Genomic DNA, 23426 nt, shown 5'->3' with positions numbered 1-23426 from the left:
ATGTGCCAGTGTGTCAAGACTGATTTCTGGCATTCATATGCAGAGTGCTGTATCTGAATCTTGGCCACTACATTGAGGACATTCAACTTAAAGACAGTGATGTGAGATTCCACAAAGTTACCAGTAAGCAAAATAACTTAACTTTGGCAGCTGAGCAGCTCATAAGGGGGAACTTCAGGCTCAGTTTAGATAGTACTGTTCTTTTTGGAGCCTTCTGTTTTGCCTTGCTTATATTTGATCATTCACACGGCATGTAGCACACATTGATTGCTCTGGCTTACAGTGACCAGGATGGAGTTGTTTCAGTAGTAGTTCCTCATAGTATTTAACAAGCACATTTGCCTATAATTGTCATTCCCATTACTCTGTAAAGTGACAGTTTTAACTTGGAGGATTATTGTTATCCTACTAAAAACAAATCAATTTACTCCCCAGAAAGCTGTCACTATGTTTAAGAGAAATAGGCTAATCATATATATTCCTAGATGACATTGTAAATGTGTTACCAAATGCTTAAACCAGGTTGTCACTGAAGCACAATCCTTTTTCTAAGAGGGAAGACAACTCTGAAGAATCAGCTTGAAAAGACATTTTATAGGCGTATTAAAATTGAAAACATAAGCCGATTAGGCAAAGTTCCAAAGATTCATTAGTTTATTGAAGTAGATTGAAATGAATGTTTGAGACATTCAAACAAATTAACCTTTAATGAGTAACCAGGGAAAGGAAAGAGAATGACAGACAATTAGGGGTATTTTCTCTGATTGTTGTATAATACACACTGATTAGATTTTTTTCTGAATGCTATTGCTGTATAACAATAATAATAAATAAAAAGGTTAAATTTAAAGTATCTCTAGATTGTAATTGTTTCCTGCTCTTACATGTACGTAAATACCATGCTGGAATTTAAAAGCAGTCCATGTAACTGACTGTGGGAGACAAATTTTAGTTGTTGCCATTTGATACATCTCATATGTGAATGAAACTTTGGTCAATTAGGGTACTTATTCCTAACGTATTTGACATTATGAGTTTCACAATTCTTATGCTCTATGTAGCATTAATTGACAACAAGGCACTCTGAAGGTTTATTGGTATTTAAACATCTTAAAAATATATACACAATTTATCTCTAATTCCTTGCAAGTTCTTTTTTTTAATGTTCACAATTAATTATTTGTGAAAGACTCTATTAGAATAACTTTTTATTGATTACTCTAGTTCACATCAATATCTGTTTTTTTAATGAATTATTTTATTGGGGGCTTTTATAGCTCTTATAACAATCCATAAATCCATTATGTCAAGCAAATTTGACATACATTGCCATCATCCTTTTCAAAACATGTTCTTTCTACTTGAGCCCCCCTACCTTCCCCACCCCACTCTAATGAACCCTTAATAAATGATAAATTATTAACACTTTCCTATCTTATATAGTCTGCTGTCTCACTTCACCCATGTTTCTATTGTTTGTCACCTTGGGGCGGGGGGTGGAGTGTTATAAGTCGATCATTGCAATCGGTTCCCCCTTTCTACCCTGCAAGTTCTAATTTATAATTGAGCAACATTCTTAAGGAAGTATTCTGCTTTGGAGTAATTTTGTAATTCTTTTTTTTTCTTGGTGCCTTAGCTCTACTTCTGTTAAATAATTTAGGGGTGGAGAAAATAAATTTTGTGTAGCTGGTGCTACAAGACATTATTTCAAGACTTCCTTTTCTCTGAATTTTATTTCACGTTTCCAAGAATATCCCATTAACACTCCCCTGCTCCACACATATATATTTTATTTTAAGCTGAGAGTTTAGAGATCGTGTGGTTTATTCAAGTCGCCATTTCTCACATGAGGTCACTGAGACCAATAGCAACATGTCCAGAGATGAAGGAAGAACAGAGTCTAATATACTCAACTTCCTCATGGGTAGTTTCAATATTTTAACAAGTGCTTCTGAAAGTTAGCTGTTATCATTGAGACCATAGGTAACACAGGCAAGCCACATGGCAGTCTGATTTTATTACGTTTTTAGTTTAGACTCATGTGTTAGGCTGTGTTGTCTAGAGAAACAAACTCAGAGACATGCATATATGTATAAGAAAGAACTTTATATGAAGATGTAATTTAATATCAAGAAGGCATCCCAGCCCAAATCAAGTCCATGGGTCTAATGTTAGCCTTGGCCCTCTTCAGACTCACATAGCTTCAAGCCCATGATGCAGAAAGTTGAAGCAGAATACAGGGATATTACAGGCCAGTGGATGCATCATCTGGTGTATCCAAGGTCTATGGAGACATAGCAGGGCACTAACCCCTGTGCAGTATAGTGGCCCACATGGTTGTCTTGGAAGCAGACAGAGTCCCAGTCAGTAGTAAGGCAAGGTGTAAGAGAGGGAGAAGTTCGCAGCACCTCTCTTATAAAACGTAAGAAAGAGTTTCAGGCTCAGAAACTCACAGGGGCATTTCTACCCTGTCCTAAAGGGTCACTAAGAGTCAGAGTCAATTCAATGGCGGTGAGTTTTTTGGTTCTCTTGAAAAAACGGGCACACCTCCAAGGAGAAATTATTAGGCTATGACCTGATTGATAGGTTTGACTCCACCCCTGTACTTTCACACACGTGCAAATTGACATATAACCTAAAGGCCAGAACTTAGTACTTCTCAACATTCTTCTTGACATTGCACATGTAGGGGAGTAACTGAATATTCTTCTTGAGTTGAGACAGTGGTGACTGCCCTGAAGTTCCGAGGATTCTTAGATTTGATATCAATTCACAAAAAGAATGTTGGAATTTTTTCTGGAGATGAATAAGATTGCAGTCACAATCTTTCTGAAGAAATTTAGTAGCTCCTAGAACAGTGGTTCTCAAACTATGGGTCATGACCCCTTTGGGGGTCAAAGGACCCTTTCACAGGGGTTACCCTATTCACAACAGTAGCAAAATGACAGTGAAGAAGTAGCAACAAAAATAATGTTATGGTTGGGGGGGGGTCACCAAAACATGAAGAACTGTATGAAAGGGTCGCCGCATTAGGAAGGTTGAGAACCGGAAGCAAGGAGAGGAACTTGATCTTCCAGTTACACTTTGTCTAATTCCCGTCTAAGACTTCAGTCCTCTTTTTAATGCCAGCAACTCTTCTAGCTTTTCTTTCTAAATTGGAAACCTATATTTTCCATAAACTGGGAAATTAACTTATATTTAATTAAAATAAATATAAAATTCATTCCTGTAGTCTATGCTGACTCACAGTGACACTCTCAAATGGAGTAGAAATTCCCCATAGGGTTTACTAAGCTATAATCCATACAGGTAACCCTGGTGGTATATAGTGATTATGCACCAGACTACTAACTATAAGGTCAAGAGTTCAAAGCCACCAGTGGCTCCACCATTGAAATATAAGGGTTTCTACTCTGTTTAATAGATTTGACATGAGTCAGAATTGACTTGATGGCAGTGAGTTTGGTTTGGAATCTGTATAGAAGCGGATTGGCAAGTCTTTCTCACAGGGAACTGCTGGTAGATTCTAACTGTTGACTTTTCAGTTTGAAACTGAGCACTTAACCACTGGGCCTCAAGTTCTCCTTAAAAATATATTTTTAATATAACATACATTATCTAACATGTAATACATATAACATATAAATAATATATTTATACCACATAGCAAATGCCATTACTGGCACATTGTAGGGCATGACTAAATGAACTTACTGTTCAAATATTATGTTTTGGACTTTAAACAAAAACATGAACCTTTGCACAGTTAACACACATTTTCTGGCCGTCTATTAGAAAACCATTTAGAGCTGTTCTTCTCGATCCTTGCATCACATAGAATCACCAAAGGCTTTGATAAAAAAATAGAGACCTATGTCTCATCTTAATGAATTAATATAGAATTTTTGGGACTGAGACCCAGATCTTGGTTTCCTTATTATGTGGCCAAGGATGAGAATACTGCCTTGAAGTCTAAATCACTTCTTGGGGACACTCCTCACAAATCTGTAGTGGGGTGGGGTTGGGGTGGCATGGAAGGGATGGCCAGAAAGGTGATGAAAACCAGGGTTGCTGATGTTGGTACTCGTCACATTTCCTAAAAACAGGTTTGGGCACAGAAAAAAAGTATTCTTTAGAAGCTCAAAGTAAAGACTCTAAAATAGAATTGCCTTACTTCACTACTCCTATATGGCTATGCGTGGCTTCTCCCCAGCAAGGCAGGTTACGTGGTTAGGTTCTTGGGATGCTATGTCATTGCTGTTTCATTTCTTCTTGCCCACCTCATCCTAGGCACTTCCCACTTTTCAAGAAATTTTGAGGCTCAAAATGTACCGAGTATGTGGCACACAATTAATAACTTAAACAAATCTGTCTTCAAGGCAAATTTTCGCAAACCTACGGTTTAGGGGAGGTATTAAGTTATAACGGAAGATCCTTCTCAATGGAAGATACAGATGAACTCAACCAGGGAAGGAGCGAAAATGGCAGAGTGATCTTTTAAAATCCCAGTAAGACCTTGATTTTGAAACTTATTCCAAGAGCCTATTGACATTAATTGAGAAGATGGTCAAGTCATTTCTAGTCCTGGCTGCTGTTTTAAACCAGTTTTTTTTAAGTGTACTATGCTTTTACACTGTGATTTTCCTTGGTACATCAACCTCTCTATTGTTTAATCAGAATGAATGACTGGCACTCTGGTTGCTTCTTGGGTACCTGAAACTCATAAGTGCTGAGCATCTGTTCAGTATTTAAGAATCTAACACCCTAAGGGTGCCATTTTGTTGCAGAGACTCTCACATTGACAATGTTCAAGGAATTGAATTCAGCTATAGCATTCTCTTCAGCCCACTCCATCAATCTCCTGGGAACCTGATTTACCCTGTCAATTATCTGTTTTCAAGAATCTTTCTGAAATGGATTTACTTTAAAGTTCAAAATTTTTAGAATGTTTCTTCTCCAAGAGACAATTACATTGGTCTATTCTTAGGCAGGGAGAAAAACAACACAGCATTATTTTCCCCAAACCTTTTGCAAAAGAGAATACCGTAATAACTAAAAGACAACTGCTATTAAAATGTAAGATTTTCTACTAACACTATTTTGAGGAATTGTCAGAGAGGAGGGATACAGACGGAAGGATAAAGGGAGAAAGTTAAGGAATCTATTAAGTACTTCTGACCTTGGAAAACACTTCTGTCAGTGAATGTGGGAGACAAAATAAACCAGCTCTGAGACCTATTATTAAAATGTTTTTTTTCTCCTCCTTAGCCGAATAGTATGTTATCCTGTCTCTTAGACTATTGTGCCTTATTTTTTCTCATGAACTGATATCTTGTGACAGGCTTTGTTATGAATACATAGTAAAGGTCAAGTATAAGCTGTTTTTGGTGTTTCCTGGCAGGCTTGAAGCCATGGTAAATAGAGATTGGAACTGCTCTTATTTTTCAGTATAGATTTATGGTGTGTTCTTGTTCTGATGCTGAAACTCACAATCTTTGTAGAAATTTTCCCCCCAAGTCTTTCACTTAAGATTTTTAAAATGGAGTCATCCCAGCCTTCTCTCTCCCCCACAACTCCCATATCCAATCACACAGAAAATCCAGATGGTTCTACTTCAGTCATACTTTGAAAATCCATACCTTTTTTTCACCATCTTAGTTTGGGCCACCATTCTCTCTCTATGGTGTCACCATGGTAGTCCCATAACTGGTTTATCGCTCTGGTGCCTTCTCACCTCCAGTCCATGCTTTACTTTCTCTTAAAAGTAAAACTGTTAAAAGAAAACGTAATTTTTCTAGGGGACAGACCAGATAACCACAGTGTCCTCATCCAGAAAACTAACACTCCCTATTTCTCTCTCTCGTTCTCTTCTCTCTCTCTCACACACACAGAGCCATATTACATAAGCACAGAACTGCTTGTGCTTATTTACTAATCTATAATTTCAGTGTGTGGTTTTTTTTAACCACATCTAAGATTCTGCTTCTAGATATGGTTGGCATCTATCTTCTTTCCCTACTCCTTCCTACAGAATCACAGCTTCTTTTCTGATATACAGTCCCTGACAAGAATGGAGTAACAGGTTTACTTGTGCTTACCTTTACTACTCAGTGGGGAACAATTTGTGGTGAAGGCCATGTGCTTCAGCGAAGTACTCACTGCCATAGAGTCAATGCCAACTTATAGTGATCCTAGAGGACAGGGTAGAACTGCCCCTGTGTGCTTCCCAGACAGTAACTCTTTAGAGAAGAGAAAGCCCCATCTTTCTCCTATGGAACGGCTGGTTGTTTTGAATTGCTGATCTTGCCCAACACATAGCCACTGTGCCACCAGGGCTCCTAGAATGCATGGTAACTAAGCATACCTAAGCCCATGCTGACCTTGTTGCAGAGTAACCGCCCCCATTGCAAACCTGCCAACTCCCTGAATGATTGCTGAGCCCCTGCAGTCCAGGCTCTGATGTAGAGCTCTGAGTACCTCTGGGGATAGAGCCTTGGGAGTTCATAAAAACTTCACTGAAGAGGAGATCTTTTGAGTAGGGTCTTAATAAGTAAAAATCTCTCCAAGGGAGAAAAAGGCAAATAAAATACTAGGCAGAGGGAGTGGCAAGGCACAGAAACCCCAGAGATAGCAAAAGGCTTAGCATGTTTGAGGAATGTTGAGAAGCCGTATATTCATGGGGGAGTAGTGGCAAGAGATGAAATAGATGCAACATGTATTTTCTGTCTTCTAGAATACTATCAGACACACAAAGCTGTTTAATTTATTTGGATGAATAAGGGGAGATACTATCAACCTATATAAACTCATTGGTTCATTCATTCCAATACACACCGAATGTCTTAGCCAGCTCCAGGCTGTAACAAAATTAAGATCCTATTTGTTGCTTTGTACAATAGCAATAGTAAGACTGGTTTCAAACACAAAGTTTTCTTATTTTCAGGCTTTCCCCTGTCCTCTCAAGAAGTAGATTTTAGCCTTCTCCTTGAGTAGTAGACTTGGCTTCAGCTTAGGAGCTTCTCTAAAGGAGTTAATTGCTTATCAACACCCTGTAGTGATACCAAGGCTTTCTTCCAGTTATACTCCCTGCTGAGAATTTGTTTTTCCATCTTAGAAACACTGAGGCAGAATCTACATTTTAACTGGATCCCCAGTTCTTCATGTAGATCTTTTGGGGCTCCTGGTGAAATGAAGATACTGATTCAGTAGATATCTGGAGCTGAAAGGCACATTTTCAGCAGTGGGTGGAACCATAATGAACCAATTTGAAACCCTGATTGATACTCCTCAGGGGGTATTGTCTTAGGCGACACATGGTATGAATCAACTTCATGGCAGTTGGTTTTGAGTGGTTTGGGGGAGTCCTGGTGGCATAGTGGTTACCTGTTGGGCTGCTAAACACAAAGTCAAGTTCAAAACTAGGAGTCACTCTACAGGAGAAAGAGAAGGCTTTCTACTCCTGTAAAGAGTTACTGTCTCAGTTACTCACAGTGGTAGTTCTACCCTTTCCTCTAAGTTCCTTATGAGTAGGTGGTATTGATTTTGTTTTTTGTTGTTTATAAATATCTATTAGCAAATTACAAGATCCTCTGTTTTCTCTTCTCTCCTATTCTTAATAACAACAGGGTTATGACAAATACATCCTTGAAAAACTTGTCCCAAAAGGGCTCAATGTTTAGGAATACATAAAGCATGACTGTGGAACACTAATGTACAGTGTAGCAGAATTAATGGAGTGGGGATAAGGAGAGAAGTTAAAAACTTTGAACATTAAATGAGGACTTACTGTATTTATGTAGTTCTATCTTTAGGGAATGCTAAATCACAAGCTCATCATTTATTAATTAGAAGGTAATTAAAATCATCATATCCTGATTGGATAGTTTATAAAGGCTAACTGAACAAAGAAAGGAAATCTGGTGGAATTAGTGTGTACAATTTGGGAACAGCAAAGATACAAATGTCATTCATACAGTGCATCAATCTTAAGAGAAACCAATATCCTGCTAGCATTAATTGATAAACTTAACCAAAAACCAAGAATTCACACTCTCCCTTTGAAAACATCTTCCACTGAAATGCAGATTCATCTGGCAGCTTCTTCAGTTGTCACTCACAAGATTTTAAATCATCTTGCTGAACCTTGTTTACAACTTATGTACTGGCAGCCTAAGAATCTATTAGAGGAAACTGGTGTGCTCTGTGTGTGTAGTAACTGTTCCTGGTCAAAAGGCTGGCTCAGCCTTGGCTGCTGACCAGATTCAGCTGCTTTTCAAAACCAGTGGAGTGCTTTCTGCCAGGAGCGCTGTGCTTGCTTTTGATAATTGCCTCAACTTTATGAAATCAATCAGCATGCAGGAATACCTTATTACAGATCTGACAAGATAGACTTCAATTTCAATACTACAACTCTCTATCCTCAGGCTCCAAAATCTACGATTATTTATTTTAATTAAGCATATCTACCCCTTATACAGTACCTTTGGACACATTTATGGACAAGTATTAAAACATGTAACCTATTGGTCCTTGTGTTAAGAACCTGCCCTTTTACTCACTCAGGGTGAATTAGCTAACAGGAATTGCAGCATGGCCTAGAGCCAGCTCAAAGCAGGCATTGACTAATCACCATCTTTCTAAAGCCCCCCCCCTCCCCAAGATGTGGAGGGAAGGGTATTTGCTGTAACTGTCCTCAGGGCTAAAGTGTAGCAAAATGTAAGACACTCTCTCTCTTTCTTCTAAGTCCCTCTGAAGACTCAGACTTTATCCTAAGGAAAATGATAGATCACCAGCCTACCATCTGTCACTTTCTACTGTTCTATCAAATCAACATTTTTTAAAACTCTGTTTTCATTGAGGAATGTGATTTTGCTGTTTCCCAAATCTTAAATTGTACAAAAAGAAAAAGTCCTGAAGGGCTTTCCTTCATGGTGTTGGAAATGGGTATTTTGCTTTCCTGCTCACAGAACTCACACTTTAACAGATTTCATTCAGACTTTTCTCAAATAATTCACTTTTACCAGGCCTGGGAGGTATGAGCCCCACTGGAAAACCATGGAGAACATTCCAGTTGTAGGAAGATATTGTTTTCGAGCAGCGGTTCTCAACCTGCCTAATGCTGTGGCTCTTGCATACAGTTCTTCTGTGGTGGTGACCCCCCCCCAACCATAAAATTGTTTTCATTGCTACTGCATCACTGTCATTTCGCTACTGTTATGAATCGGTGACCCCTGTGAAAGACTCATTTGACTCCCCACAGGGGTTGTGACACACAGATTGAGAACTGCTGCTTTCGAGTGAAATGATTCTTCTACATTCCAACTGCATGTAGCAGGGGTCCTCAGACTTTTTAAACAGGGGACCAGTTCACTGTCCCTCAGACCCGTTGGAGGGCCAGACTATAGTTTAAAAATAAACTATGAACAAATTCCTATGCACACAGCACATATCTTATTTTGAAGTAAAGAAACAAACAGGGCAAAAACACCCAGCGGGCCAGACAAATGTCCTCGATGGGCCGCATGTGGCCCACGGGCCGTAGTTTGAGGACTCCTGGTATGTCCTGTCACTGCTAGCAGATTCCTAATAATACAGTACAGCTGAATCTGAGCACTGATTAAAGCTTTGAGAGGAGGCCTTTCACTTGTAAGGGGAAATGTGATTCTTTGATGTTGGAAAGTTCAACGTGGGAACAAATATGGTCTCCTATCCTAAATTTAGTACAAGCAAAGTGCAAACACTGACCACTCCAAGCATGCTTTCTTAATAATTTACCTTAATGACTATGTATTATCTGTAAGAAAATGAGGTCCTACATGGAATGCAAAGCCAGCATCTTTCAAGCTGTATTTAGAATGCAGTCAGGGGGTGGGGGAGATTGGAATTCATAGTGATTTGGTTTTTGTTGTTGCAATTTTGACGCAATGTGATATAAAGTCCCAACTGGATTAGAAGAAAACCCCAAGCCAAATACACTGCCATTAAGTAGATGCCAACTCACAGAGACCCTATTGGACAGGGTAGAACTGCCCCCTGTGACTTTCTGAGACTTAGCTCTTTATGAGAGTAGAAAGCCTCATCTTTCTCCCAATGAGATGGCTGGTGTTTTCGAGCTGCTGACCTTGAGGGTAGCAGTCCAACACATAAGCACTGCACCACCAGGGCTCTTGGATTAGAAGAAGGGAGGTAAAATTTATTCTGTGTGTAATATGTGCTCGACTCTCACTGAACCTACATAATTTTTCTCGCATTCCTGAAAAGGAGGCCCTTGCATCTCCGTTTTACAATATGAAAGCTGTCTTAGAGTGGTTAGGTGGCTCATGTGAAGTCACATACATGCTATGTGACAGACATGGTTTTTGGATTCAAGTCTGACATGAGAGCAGTACTGTCCAAATAGAATTTTCTTCAATACTGGAAATGTTACATATCCGTGCCATTATAAGATTTTAACCACCGGCGAGAGGTGGCCACTGAGCACTTGAAATATGGCAAGTTTGACTGAAGAGCTAAACTTTTAATTCTATTTTCTTTTAATTACTTTACATTTACATTTAAATGACCACTTCTATCTAGCAACTACTGTATTGGACAGTATATCTCTCAGGGTTGTCTTTTCTTGACTATATTTTGCAAAACAGGAATCTGCCTCCTGGTGTCCATGAAACTATGAAAAGGTGATACATATTTAGCATGTGTTTTATTTATTTTATGAGGTTCATTATCAATGAAAGGACACTTTTGCTCCTTAGAAAATGAGAATAACATTAGGCAGGGTTCAAGTTAGGGGTTAAGTATGCGTGATAGTTTACCACCATTCTCACAGTGTCTTCAGGGATCCAAAGATAGAGAGGATGCTAGGTTTGCTGAAGGAACTCCCAAAGTATACTTACCTTCTTCTCTTCCTGGCAGCCCCAGCAGATTGGTTGGCATCTGGGTGGCAAACCCAACTACTGTAGCCAGTATTGTAGGTGAGTTTACTTGAACACACATTTCTGAAGTGTAGATAATATTGTACAAGGAACCATGACAAACATCTTGGAGGAGAAATTATAAAAAATATATGAGGGGTTACCCTCAAAAAACCTGATTTTTTTCCCCAAACTATGTATTTATTAAAAAAAACAAACCAACCTTTTCACCTCCAAAGTATTCTCCATTACACTTAATATAGTTGTCACATCTGCGATTTAATTCTTGGAAGCATTTTTTCCAAACTAATCTGTTTGGATGGTAGACAGCACCTCCCTCGTTTTTTTTTTCTGCATCATCAAATCGCTGACTTTCCATGTCTCTGTTCATTTTGGAAACAAAAAAGAAGTCGCACTGAATGAGGTCAGGTGAGTCAGCTGTGTCAGGCAAGAGAGGCAGGCTGTTTTTTCCCCAAAAAACTGCTGCTTGAGTAGGTGCATTGTCGTGGTGGCAAAACCAGCGTCCCGTCTGCCACAAATCAGGCCTTTTTTGTTGCACACTGTTACACTTTCTTTTCAGATTCTCTAAATAGAAAGCTTGACCAGGTAGAATGAACTCCAAATGCACTATGAGTTGACCTTTTCATCCATCTGGGAACTTGATGGATGTCAAGAACTGGGTTTGTCATCAATTGGCATTTCACCATTTTTGTAAAAAGAAAACCACTTGTACACTTGAGTTTTTCCCATAGTGCTGTCCTTGTAAGCTGTGGTAAACATCACAAAAATTTCTGTGGCATTTTTCCTGACCAGGAAATAAAAATTCATAGCCATGTGCTGTCCTCTTAAATTGGCCATCACAAAAAAAAAAAAAAAAAACCAAAAAAAAAAAAACCAAGGTTCAAATGAAACTGCTTTTATGACAAAATTCACTGTGACCAGAGAGAATCTTCCCAGGTGATGCCATTGGGTGCACTATCTCAGAGCAAGTTTGTCCATGCTTGCCTAGTGGGAAAAATACGTACTGCAAATGCTCCGCTCTCCCAGTGAAATTCCACTTTTTGTGAGGTAGAAAGAATTCAAGGGTGTTGTCACACCTTAGACTAAAAGGGCAAACACTTACCCAGGGACGAAAGGGCAACATTTAGCCAGGGACAAAATTCAGACATCTAGGAAAGAAGGAATGGAAACCAGTCACAAGGGAAGGATATAGGTTAAGTGATGTTACCCTGTGGGGCTTGCAATCAATGGCATGAAACAATGAACCTGACGATTTCCTCTGTCAACTTTCACCCACTTCACAATAAAAGAGTTTGTGTTTTTAAAAACCTGAAAACTAGTCCTTGTTCTATCACTTGTTAGCTATGTGTTATTGGGATATTTTTTTAGACTCTGGAAATTTCCATTTCCCTGGTTTAAAATGAGGAAAATAACTAGATAATAGAATAATGGACTCTTTCTAAACAAACTAATATGTGGTAGTTCCTGCAGTGACTACTCTCTCCCCCTTGATATGTATATATGAGGTTTGGATGGAGATGGATAAAGAAAGGCATCTTGAAGACATAGCATATGAAATCAACGCTAATGTAGAATTTTGAAGGTTGAAAATTGGGAATCAGATTGAGGAGCCATGTAAGATAAAGGTGTGGTGGTAGTAAAGTATTGTGTAGATTCAGTGATTCTGGGTACTACTGTTTTGCTTATGGGATTCTCCATCCAGTAGTTCCCCATCCAGTAGAATCAAAATCATCTCAGTGTTTGTAATCCTTATTTGAGTTTATGGTAGGGGAGGTTGGGGGGGAAATGAGGAGCTAATAAAGTATATAAGAATTAAAAACATTTTCTGAAGCTGTGGCAATGATTTTACTACTCTTTTGAGTATATTTAAGCGACTGAATTATATGGAACACCAATTAGATGACAATAAAGCTGTTTTAAAAACCAAGATAATCTGGCAAGACCAGAGACCACACACTGCTACAGATAAGAGCTTACAACACAGGGAATACAGAACAGATAAACCCTGCAGGACCAATAAAGGGAATAGAAATATCAGGAGGGTAAGGGGAAAGTGGGTGGAGAATGGGGGAACCCTTCACAATAATTTAAGTATAACCCCCTCTGAAGGAGATGAACAACTGAAAAATGGGTGAAGGGAGACAGTGGTTGGTGTAAAACATAAGGGAAAAATTATAAATTATCAAGGGTTCATGAGGGATGGAGGGTGGGGGAAGAGAAATGAGGAGCTGAATATCAAGGGCTCAAATAGAAAGAAAATATTTTGAAAATGATGGAAACATATGTACAAATGTGCTTGACGCAATGGATGTGTGTATGGATTGTGATAAGAGCGCCCAATAAAATGATTTTTAAAAAATAAACAAAGATAAGAAACACAGGCTCCAACCCTCAGCAACTGAATCCAAATCTGCATTTTAACAATGCCAGACCTAGTAGTGTGAAGAATCACTAAACATGCTGAAGGAGCACTGCCAAGGCAAATCTGCCTGTGCCCTGTGTCTCACATTGAGAGATGAGTCTAAGCATACATTTTCCTCAGAAAGTTCTTATGGCCACCACCATTCAAGAATGGGCACCCCTTTCTTTCCCATCATTTCCCCATTTCCTTCACCATTCCCTTGATTACCCCTGGTTCAGACTGAACAAGTTCTACTGAATATTGAACTCATGCGATTGTCAATGTAGTTTTCATTTGTTTAATGACAGCTAAGACCTAGAACTGAATGATTCATTTATTTCTGTTGCTAGTTCCTATGGCTAAAGGATGCTATTGCACTCCAACTCTTTCAGACATTGTAAACATTCCATCAGATATAGCAGGTAAACGGAAGCAAATGGAAAGGCTAGTTTTTGACTTGCACTGAGGAAAGAGGAGGTGGGAATGATAGTGAGGAGGGCCTCTCAAGTAAAATGAAGCCTCCCAAATGCACCTGCTTGCACATTAAGGGTCTGGCCTTTATCCCAAACCCTTAACTTCTCCAAAAATTTAAAATTAAAAACAAATCTAGAGATTTCCCTATCTTTTATCAATGATGTTGCCTTATCAGAGACTCCGATCTCTGACTTTAAAGTGAAGTCAATTAGAAAATAGATTCAGGTTATGGAATTAAAACAAAATTAGACAAATTAACTAGCATGTCCTTATTTTCAAAACAAGGAAAACTGGTACCATTTCTTCAAGTTGAATGGCTGTCTAGAGATTGCTGCCTTGAATTGAATTTACTAGCTTTCTCAGGACACAAGAGTCTTCTTTGAAAAGGGGCTGATTCTGGTTGGAATTGTGTTTATTTTGTGTTGGTTTGTTTTTCTAAGAGTACAATCTGTGGGACACAGCTGCAAACAAGAAGTGGCATGGGCCCACAAGGTTACATTTCAGTACTGTAACCTGGGGCAGTCATTAAAAGTGCTAGATTGTATTAAGAAAGCTAGTCCTAATTTGACTTGATAGTGGAAAGTTCTGGGGAGTGAATAGGGACAGTAACTGTTGCAGCAGCTCAGCACAAAGAGATCATTGTTCGTCTGTCACTAGAATCATGAAAATTCTCCTGTGCTCTTCTCAGAGCCCACAGATCATTTGCATCTGTATGGCAAACATCATTACATGTGAACTCTGTGACCTGCAGATTGAAGTATTCACTGAGAAGTAGACTTCAGTCTGATAATTTAGTCTCCTGGTTCCACTCATGAGAAATGTCATTCTCCAAGCTCGCTCAACGGAATCCTTCCTCCACACAAATGCTTCCAAAAGTGGCCTCCTGTGTTTTGAATGTAGATAATCTATATTTTGACATTACACAAAATAACAGCTGATCAGCTGTCAAATCCAGTCAACCTGAGTCTACATGAGATCACAGTACCTTGTGGACATATTTAATTGTGAACAAAGATACAGAAATGTTGAAAATGTATGACATTAATGTTGCCTATTTTTCTTTATCAGTCTATCAATTCATGCTTCTTATTAAACAGACGATACTTTTTGTGTGGTTGAAGGTGTGGGATGAGATGTGAGAGAAACAAATGAGCAAGGTACCAAGTTTTATTAATCTTATCTTTAGGAATAAAAGGGCACAGTTATACAGGAGACCTGGTATCATAGTGCACTAAGCAGTGTACTGCTAACCACAAGGTCAACAGTTCAAACCGACAATTCCCTCCTTGGGAAAAGGAAGAGGCTGTCCTCTCCCTTAAAGAACTACAGTGTATTAAACCCTAAGGCACAATTCTACTCTATGCTATGGAAGGTTGCTGTCAGTTAAATTAGTCAAATGGCAATGGGCTTGGTTTATGATAACTTTATAAAACCTTACACAATTTTTGACTTTTCTCTATTAGGTATCTGTTACTCCTTCATTTGTTTTTCGTGTACTACTTATCAGTAAAACTCTAAAAAGCTAGGCATTCCTTGTGTTAATTTTAGAGAAATCAAAAAGAGTAGGCAATACTTTTTAAAAGAAAAGCAAACTTAACCTCTTTGAGACTAGCAAGGAATGGGCCCTGGCCGAGAAGTACCCCAAGAGTTGAAGACTATCAAGTATTATTTTGAGAAGATTCCAGTATTGCATAGAAGAAAGAACTGTCATTTCAAAGTTTCTTATTAGTGGTTAGCCAGGGTGGCAAGGAGGAAGAAAGGGGAAGTCATTGCTGCGAATACACTGAGATTCTGTTAAAAGATGATTAACTTATTGGAAACTGGTTTTGCAGTATCATGAACATAATTAATGCCACTGATTTATGAATGTAAAGTGTTTAAATAGCAAATGCTTATATATGTACATCTAAATTTAATATTTTCTATTTTTAATCACTCTAGTAGAGAAGTGATAGAAATTGCTTCCGTAAGAGTTTTAAAGATAAATGCTGTATTTTTGTGGTGAGATTTTTTACATTTAAGTCACGATTGAATTTTAGCAACAAAAATGCTTGGGGTTATTATACCTAACCTAGCATTGGACATGGATCACATATTCACGGCCTTTAAGTACCTTTTGATTTAGTGGTGTATTAATTTATTTAGTGCTGTCTTAAGGGGAGGAATGAAATGCAAAAAAATTAACTGGGAAGCATTAGCATTGTAAGATTTTGTGATTTCTATATCCCTTGTTCTCAAACTACACATGTGTGGCCACTGTATTGGGCCCTGGAAAATATAAAATGTGTATTCGTACTCATTGAATCAACTTACGTAGTGGGATGTCTCTCAACTTGTTATTTTTCAAAGGCCTAAGATAATGTGCCAAATTATCAGAATGGTCACATATTTGGATCCTATATGAGGTGGATAGATAGGGAATACTTGAAATCATAGCCTTACTTAGTGTCAAATAAAAAACAGGGTGTAAGAGGACTAAAATGCCTAAATCCATGAAGTTTTCATTAAGCACTAAGTAAAAGGATGATTATAGTAAAATATCTATGACTAAATGCTTACTTACAACTAATCAAATTATTTTCTTGGATTCCTTCAATTTTTAGAAGAAGGTTCAGTAAGTAAGGTAGGTTGTCTAATTGGATCGGGGCAAATTCAGACCAATCTCACACTGTGCATATTGGAAATGTGAATTCTAAATGAAATTATTAGCAGTTACTATTTATGAAGTTGAATCAAAAGTATTGACTCAAAAATAATTATAGTAATATTTATTAAGCAAAAATCCCAAAACGTGAAGCTATTGATTCTCAATATATCGTCCTTCTAGGTCTATGTACTTCTAAAGACAGGGCTTCCATCAAAGAATTTTACACTGCTATTTACACCTTGTCAAAAAGGTGGTTTAGGCATCCTCAAGGGACTCAAGTTGCATTCCTTTAAAAAGTTTTCTTTTGGGAATTCAAAGATCAGAGATGCAGGGTGGGCGGGGTAAGGTTTCCCAGTAAAATTTTCCTAGTGCATCCCTTGCTGTCTTCAAAAATGAGTAAGTGCATTGTCCTGATGGAGAAAAAATTCCTCAGCAGGCCTCTTTCTTACCAATGTAGTTTTTAATTTTCTTAAAATCTCTTCATTATAAGCCTCATAATCATCCTGTTTCCTTTAAGAAAAATGTATTAAGATTTCCCCTTGGGAACTCCCAAACACAGTAGCCATAACCTTCTTGAGCTGACCACTCTTCCTTGAATTTAACTGGTCCAGTAGATCGCCTCGAAAGCCACTCACTATTTTTCTTGGATCCTTTTATGAAGACACACTAATGAGATGAAGACAAGTATATTTATGAGAACATATCTGCAGCCATCTACTGACCATAGAGGGATGTTTGAACATGTTTGGTTTGGAATAATCCCATGGAACCCCCGCAGCAATACTTTCTGACTGTTTCGTGTGGCAGATATGATGCAGGTTGTTCTACATATGTGATCTTATTTCATCATTTGAACAGTTCCCTGAGTTAGTCTTCGTACTGCTATTTTCCTTTTATAGATCAGGCTCTGAAGCGCTGTAAGATCCCCAGTCTTCTGTTTAATAAGGCAGGGGAGTGTACTAATACATTATTCTGAAAAATTATCCATGCAAGACAAAATAAAAAAGACGGTTAATCAGAACTTCCTAATCTCTGAGCATTTCTTTTAATCAAGCTTTTACCAATCTGCAGCATAGTACTCAAATGATGGCAATGCATTTAAAATCTAATTATTTAAAGTAATGTTGATATAATCAGCAACCTATTTTTTAAATTTCTGACATTCTTGATTATTACCTGTCAAGTCCATATTCTTATTACATGGACTAATAAAATTAATTACCAACCCATACCCCATTGAATGTCAATTTATTCATTCTGCCAGTAAAAGGGATAGGCACCAAACACTGAGTTTTGAAAAAAAGCAGAGTGAGAGAGAAAGTGTCATCCTTTAAGAAACTTCCGGGTTTTTACAGAAGTCTGTTTTAATTCACTTAAAATAATAGACTACTTTAAATTATATCATTTTACATTTATATCTATATATCTTTTCAACAATCTTTTTTAACATTTTATTAGGGACTCATACAACTCTTATCACAATCCATACATACATCAATTGTATAAAGCACATCCGTACATGCTTTGCCCTAATCATTTTCAAAGCTTTTGCTCTCCACTTAAGCCCTTTGCATCAACTCCTCTTTTTTCCCATCCCTCCCCACTCTCCCCTCCCTCATGAGCCCTTGATAATTTATAAATTATTATTTTGTCATATCTTGCCCTATCCGGCGTCTCCCTTCACTCCCTTTTCTGTTGTCTGTCCCCCATGAAGGAGGTCACATGTAGATCCTTGTAATCGTTTCCCTCTTTCCAACCCACCACCCTCTACCCTCCCATGATCACCCTTCACAGCCCTGGTCCTAAAGGTATTATACACCCTGGATTCCCTGCGCCTCCAGCTCCTATCTGCACCAGTGTACAAGCTCTGCTCTATCCAGACATGCAAGGTAGAATTCGGATCATGGTAGTGGGTGGGAGGAGGATGCATTTAGGAAGTGGAGGAAAGCACCCTGACTGACTCATCTCCTCTAGATCCCTCTGTGAGGGGATCTCCAGTGGCCGACAAATGGGTTTTGGGTCTCCACTCTGTATTTCCACCTTCATTCACTATGGTAAGATCATACCATATCATACCATACCTGATCCCTTCGACACCTTGTGATCGCACAGGCTGGTGTGCTTTTTCCATGTGGGCTTAGTTCCTTCTGAGCTAGATGGCTGCTTGTTCACCTTCAAGCCTTTAAGACCCCAGACACTATCTCTTTTGATAGCCGGGCACCATCAGCTTTATTCGCCACATTTGCTTATGCACCCGTTTGTCCTCTGCGATTATATCATGGAGGTGTGCACCCAATGATATGATTTTTGTTCTTTGATGCCTGAGAACTGATCCCTTCGGAACCACGTGATCACACAGGCTGCTGTGTTCTTCCATGTGGGCTTGATCTTTTCAACAATCTTATGGAGGATTATCATTCCCCTTTAAAACATTTTGAAACTAAGACTGAGAGTGATTACATGATTTACCAAAACCTAGACTGCACCTAGCAACAACCACCTGACTTGTAAGGGAACAAGCCATAATTTGAATACTGAATTGTTGGATTCAGTATTACTTTCCCCCACTATACCATTCTATACTTTCCCCCACTATATACTTTTCCCCACTATACCATTCTATCTTCTGTGCAACTTGTGCTCAATGTGAAACTCTAAAATGAGAAAAGTTTTGGCAGAGTAGACTAGGTGCGTATGATCCTGGAATGCCTCAGGTTTAAGAAACATTTTATAAAATATATGGAAATCTGTCGTCTTTGAATGTAGTCTTGTTCATGTTTTCATCATTTTCTGTTTCATAGAAATCAGTGTTTATTTCTTCCATTTGAGCCCTGGTAAGTGTTTACTAGGACCTATATGTGATACAGTGAATGGCTTACTTAAGATAGAAGTTTTCATTCTTGTGCTTAGTTACTCAGATGATGTAAAGGAGGAATCTTTGACAAATTCAAAAAGACACTTAATGGAGGTGTTCCAATGAAACTCTGAGAACTGAAAAAGCAATAGTTGCTATGTGGGCTGAAAATATTAGCATCAGGATGCATTTTCATTAAAAACAATAATGTTACATCATTTGTTAGAAGCTTGACATTCACTTGACTGGAACTTGACTGAACTTTAGTGACTGGTTTCTAAGCTCTTTATTGACATTTTACAACATTAGCTCCATAAGTGTCAAGCTAAGGACCTTAACAAAATGGAGGGTTAAAAAGTGAGCCTTGGCAGACCAATCTGATTCCCTTTTTGATAGGATTAGACCAGTGGATAAAAGGCTTAGGAGAGATGTCCTATCTTTGGGCTTTAACCAGATTTTGATTCCACATTTCATGAAGTTTTAGTTGAAAAGAAAGAAATTCTCTGCTCATCCCTGACTGAATCATGTATGACTTAGAGCAGTGGTTCTCAACCTTCCTAAGGCCGCAACCCTTTAATCTAGTTCCTCATGTTGTGGTGACCCAACCGTTAAATTATTTTCGTTGTACTTCATAACTATATTTTTGCTACTGTTATGAATCAGATGACCCCTGTGAAAGGGTCGTTTGACCTCCCCAAAGGTTTTGCGACCCAAAGGTTGAGAACCGCTGGTTTAGAGAGTCAAGAATGCTCTGTTCCATTTTACATGGGGCTGCAGTGACTAGTGAAGTGATCATACTTCTGACAACATTTCAAGGGGCGGGGATTAACACCATCCAAACCTGGACCATAACTCCCGCATCATGACCCCAACTACTCAATAGCCCTCCTTATTATTTTGCTACCTTTGTTGTTTGGTTTACTCCCACATCCAAGCCCCATTTTTTCCCTACGTTTCAGTGACCTTCTTTTTGTGAAGACTATATTATTGGAAGTGATTTTGATAACCAGGATAGCTTCATGATTATATTTGCATCAGCACAACCAACTTTGAAAAAGCCTGGCATGTGTTCTTTAAATTGCCCCCTAACATACTTCCATAGTTCATGTTTGTTGTGTTGATGCAGATATGTTGATGTGAAGGAAGAATAAGTCCAAGCCTAGCCACGTTTAAAGAGGAGCCATGGTGGTGTACTGGTTACACATTGGGTTGCTAGCTTCAAGGTCAGCAGTTCAACATCACCAGCCTGTGGGCATGGGGAAACATGAGGTTTCCTCCCATGAAGAGTTCCATTCTCAGAAACACAGGGTTGCTATGAGTTGGAGTTGACTCAATGGCAGTGATTTGTTAGCGCTTCAGGGAGGCAGTAGCAAACAGCTGATAACTTTGAAGTTCCCACAGAAATAGGGATTTTACAAATGAAAGAGGCACTGCCTTATTATAACTTATATTTAAGTAATGTATTTGTCCAAAAAAAGACCTGTGAAGATGACAGAGGGCAGAAGAGAGGCTTTAAAAATTAACTTGTTACTCTTAGACTTTTTAGATTTAATAATAAAATAAAATTAGTGATGACCCAAGTCCTTACAGAGTCTAGATTTTGGCTTTCTTTTTCTTCCTTAGGATTGAACCAGCTTCCCTTTGACCCTGCTAGCAACAACGAACCCTTGCAGTTTGGTAGTGCCAGTGGCCCTCTGGTCACAGACAGCCTCATTGAAAATGGAGGGGAATCAAGCAAGAAAAGAAAGAGAACAAATGCTCCTTCAGGTAAGTGAGGTTGTGAGGCACTCTTCAAGTCAGTGTTATTGAGCTAACATTTTTCCATAATCTAGTGTGTGCTGCTGACTCTGCTAGGATTTGTAGGAACTACAGACATGAAAAAATTGTCCTTGCCTTCAAGGAATGTGTTGTGTTGCTATTTTGGGCTGTCAAGTCAGTTCTAATTCATAAGTATATACGGGAATTACCTCAGTGTCGAGACAGAGTTGTATCAGTGATATCGTGAAGATGCATAGGAGCATATGTATATGAGAAACAATTTAATTCAGATTTGGGGACCATGAAAGCTTCATGGGAAAAGTGGAAATAGCTACACTTTGAAAAATGGGTAAACTTGAGACAAGGGGATGTGGGAAGTGGCATAGTTTCAGACAAAATGAATTGCACGAGTGAATGATTCCACTATACATTTCTTTTCGTGTCTACATGTAGCATTTATTTTACTGAAAATAGCCATATATATATATATATATATATATATATTTGCTTCTCTCAAATCCCTGCCCGTGTTTCCCCCATTATAAACAATTCCTAAGTGTGTTTTATGCACTGATAGGTCTCTCAGAATAGCTGGTGAACAGATTTTTTTCTAAATCCTCTCTGACAAGTGACATTTTAGCCTCTCTGCAACTCGACCCCTTCCCCACCCCCCTGTGTCCCATTACCCTAATCTCATATCGAATCTCTCTAAAAAGGATTGAGGAAAAACTAGGAGAACCAGATTTTAGCTGATTACTGGAGCTCTTCTGCTCCTATAATGATTTATTGTCTCAGAAACCCTTGGAGCAGTTAGATTCTGTCCTATATATAAGGATAGCTATGAGTTGGAATTGATTTGATGGTTGGGAGTGAAGGGAATCAGAACAGACTTGCTGACAATGAGTATTATTATCATGATCATTATTATTTAGGAGACCCTGGGGGCACAAGTTCTGGTTAAGCACTCAGCTATTGAAATATTGGAAGCTCCAATTCACCCAAAGGCACCTCAGAAGAAAGGCCTAGCTATTTACTTCCAAAGGGTCATGCCATTGAAAACCATATGGAGACTTCTACCCGAAAACACATGGCGTTACCATGAGTTGGAATCTACTTGAGAACAGTCCCCTCTATTGTTTTATTAGGGGCTCATACAACTCTTATCACAATCCATGCATACATCAATTGTGTGAAGCACATTTGTACATTCATTGTCCTCTTCATTCTCAAAATATTTGCTCCTCACTTCAGCCCCTGGTATCAGCACCTCTTTTTTTACCCATCCCTCCCTGCTCCGCCCTCCCTCATGAACCCTTGATAATTTATAAATTATTATTTTGTCATATCTTTCCCTGTCCAATGTCTCCCTTCACCCACTTTTCTGTTGTCCATTCCCTAGGGAGGAGGTCACACATAGATCTTTGTAATCTCTTCCACCCTCCCTCTACGCTCCCAGTATTGCTACTCACACCACTGGTCCAGAAGGGATCATCGCCCTGGATTCCCTGTGTTTCCAGTTCCTATCTGTACCAGTGTACATCCTCTGGTCTAGCCAGACTTGCAAGGGAGAATTCCGATCATGATAGTGGGTGGGAGAGGAAGCATTTAGGAACTAGAGGAAAGTTGTATATTTCATCGTTGCTACATTGCACCCTGACTGGCTTGTTTCCTCCCTGAGGAGACAAGGGGATCTCCAGTGGCCAACAGATGGGCATTGTGTCTCCACTCCGCACTTAGCCCCTCATTCACTATGATAAGATTTTCATCCCTTCAACACCAAGTGATCACACAGGCTGGTGTGCTTCTTCCATGTGGCCTTTGTTGCTTCTGAGCTAGATGGCCGCTTGTTTACCTTTAAGCCTTTAAGACCCTAGATGCTATATCTGTTGATAGCCAGGCACCATCAGCTTTCTACTCCACATTTCCTTATGCACTGATTTGTCTTCAGCAATCGTATCATGGAGGTGAGCACACAATGATAGGATTTTTTGTTCTTTGATACCTGATAACGGATCCTTTCTGCACCTTGTGATCACACAGGCTGGTGTGCTTCATCCATGTGGGCTATGTTGCTTCTCAGCTAAATGGCCGCTTGTTTACCTTTTAACCTTTAAGACCCCAGACACTATCTCTTTCGATACATGGGCACCATCAGCTTTCTTCACATTTCCTTATTCACCCGCTTTGTCTTCAGCGGTCATGTCTGGAAGGTGAGCATCATAGAATGCCAATTTAATAGAAGAAAGTATTCTTGTATTGAGGGAGTACTTGAGGGGAGGCCCAAAGTCCTTCTGTTACCTTAATAGTAAACCTATATAAATATATGCACATAGATCTATTTCCCCATCCTCATATATAAAT

The 23426-nt window shown here is 38.9% G+C and overlaps 1 protein-coding gene across 3 annotated transcripts in view; it reads left to right on the top strand.

The window, feature by feature from the left end:
* Positions 1-23426, top strand: part of ENOX2 (ecto-NOX disulfide-thiol exchanger 2) — a 347998-nt gene that overhangs the window by 125146 nt on the left and 199426 nt on the right. For all 3 annotated transcript variants that reach the window (XM_075538972.1, XM_075538971.1, XM_075538973.1), the window contains exon 3: positions 20931-21074. The gene's annotated coding sequence lies outside the window, so the exon portion shown is untranslated. The remainder of the gene's footprint in view (positions 1-20930; positions 21075-23426) is intronic.

Source organism: Tenrec ecaudatus, chromosome X (assembly GCF_050624435.1).
Source record: "Tenrec ecaudatus isolate mTenEca1 chromosome X, mTenEca1.hap1, whole genome shotgun sequence".
Lineage (NCBI taxonomy): Eukaryota > Metazoa > Chordata > Mammalia > Afrosoricida > Tenrecidae > Tenrec > Tenrec ecaudatus.
This window is presented reverse-complemented; position numbering and strand designations above follow the sequence as displayed.